This window comes from Nematolebias whitei, chromosome 13 (assembly GCF_014905685.2).
Source record: "Nematolebias whitei isolate Nwh7 chromosome 13, NemWhi1, whole genome shotgun sequence".
In the NCBI taxonomy this organism is placed as follows: domain Eukaryota; kingdom Metazoa; phylum Chordata; class Actinopteri; order Cyprinodontiformes; family Rivulidae; genus Nematolebias; species Nematolebias whitei.
In genome coordinates, this window is record NC_056510.1 from 22,917,672 (window position 1) to 22,920,251 (window position 2,580).

Sequence of the window (2,580 nt, forward strand, 5' to 3'; positions counted from 1 at the left end):
CTTATTCAGATCAATGAAAATAACAGTCTCTGTCCATCTGGTAGATTTGAGGTCATCTGGTTCACTACATTTGTTTAGATATTTATTCTGCCTAGTTTTTTTTTAACTGTTTATTTTATCCAAATTGTTGTTTCTTTACATGTGAAGATGTAAAATACTGGTGAGCGCTTTCTCTTTGGGAAGACGATACAGTAATCTCTTGCTTCTTTGCAGTTCGATTTTCGCAGACTCGCTTTATCGCGGTTTTTCAAAGTGAGATTGAACCTGACACGCAATTGGCTGATTGATGGCTGAGCCGCACGATAGACGTGAATTTGTATTTGAAATAAATTGTCTTAAATGATTTAGCACCTGTGTGCAGCCCGCAGCTGTGGGAGAAGCCTCCTACTGCAGCTGATCAGCTGATCTCCGCTCTGCATGGAGATCAGCTGGGGGGGGGGGGGGGGGGGGTCCTCCACCTGAAAATTTTGAATAAAGTAAATACGATTTCCTGCATTTTGGTGATTTTTAATGGGTTAATAAACATCTACGTGCTTGTAAAAAAATAAAATAAAATAAATATATGTTTAGGGTTTTTTGCAGATTCCCAAGCAGTGGCTCGCAGACCCCAAGGTGTCTGGGCACCCCAGTTTGAGAGCCACTGGTTTAAAGTATGGGATTATTTTCATTTTTATGTTTGAAAAGGTTGATTAACTGTGGCAGCCATCTTAAAAATGGTTGACCTATTTTTCATCAGAGGTGCTTCTAATGTTGTTTTCTGAAAGTTTAATGGAAATCCATCCAGTTGTTCATGATATATCCCCTCCACCCCCACCCCCACCCACCACCACCACCACCACCATCCCCATTGGTGATGGACAAAAATGAACATGCTGTGCAAATAATTGTTAACGCTGTAACTCTGAAATCTTCTAATTTTTAGACATAATACCATATTTTTCGTAAGGCGGACTTAAAATCCTTTAATTTTCTCAAAAATCGATAGTGAGCCTTATGTATTATTTCTGGTTGTACGTGTGGACCTTGAACAGATTTTATGTGGTACAACTGAACAATGATGGGAGTTATTGTGAATGAGTTCAATAAAGTTTGTCTTATCTGACTGTTTTGTTTTGCTTAATGCGCCTTATAATCTGATGCGCTTCATGTATGAACAGACCCGTTCATTGATATCGCACCTTATAATTCGGTGCGCCGAAAATTACGGTAAACCTCTCAGGTTATTAAGAACATGTTGTTTAATGTGATCTGAAACAAAGCAAAAAAACAATTAAACTTTTTTTTTTAATCTTCATATTAAAATATGGAAGAAAGACCCCCCCAAAAAAGACAACTAGATGAGGGAATATTTTGCTGCCAGCATCATTTGATAAAATGAAGTTGTTTACCAAAACACAAAAGTGACAGCTGCACAATAAAAAGACAATATTTTAAACCCTAGACACTTTATTTAATTTCCTTAATACACTTGACTCCCTCTGACCTGCCCCACGCTGAACAGGATCTATTAAACCTCTGCCTTCAGGCACACGGTTCAGATGCTTCAAGTAAAACAAATAATCTTAAACACAGTTTTAATCCCTCGGGTATAAACTTTGAACTCATGTAATACCTGACATGCTGTTATGGGAATTAAAGTGTTTTTGTTTTATTGCTAAGTTGTTTTTCACTTGTCTTTATGCATTGCTGTTCTGTAATCATGCATTTTTTCTATTATTTTGTGCATATCACTGAAGGAAGTCCCTCTCAGACCTCTTTCGAGCAATGACAACAATCTATGTGTTTCTATTTACATGTTTTATGTGTTAAAATATAATAAACCAACATCTAAAGTCAAGAGATACGTTTGTAAGATGTATCATATCCACTATAAGTCCATGTTCATGATGTGTTTGTCACTTCTGTTTGATAAACAGCCTGGATATTATTACTAATGTTACTATTTAAATTAATATGTGAGCCTAATTAACCCAGAGGACATAAATTGGAATAATTCCACCATATGGCGCCGCTCATCTTTAAAACATCAAGAGGTATTTTGTCTCCAGAGAAATAGCCTGTGTTATTGTCAGAACATAAAACCTTGTTCAGCTCATCAAGAACAAGTGGGCTGCGTCTTGGGAGCACGTGCCCACGCTTATCCCCGTGCGAGCGTACAAACACCTGGACCTGCGTGCGCGCACGGAGCGATACGATAAAGACAGTGGTGGAGAAAAAAAAACAAGCTTCACATAAATAACACCTTGAGTACTGCTGGAAGGAAGGAAGGAAGGAAGGAAGGAAGGATGGGAGGATGGAAGGATGGAAGGATGGAAGGATGGATGGAAGGATGGAAGTAAGGATGGATGGAAGGAAGGATGAAAGGATATAAGGATGGAAGGATAGAAGGAAGGAAGGAAGGAAGGAAGGAAGGAAGGAAGGAAGGAAGGAAGGAAGGAAGGAAGGAAGGAAGGAAGGAAGGAAGGAAGGAAGGAAGGAAGGAAGGAAGGATGGATGGAAGGAATTAAGGAAGGAAGGGAGGGAAGGTGGTAAAGAAGGAAGGAAGGAAGGAAGGAAGGAAGGAAGGAAGGAAGGAAGGAA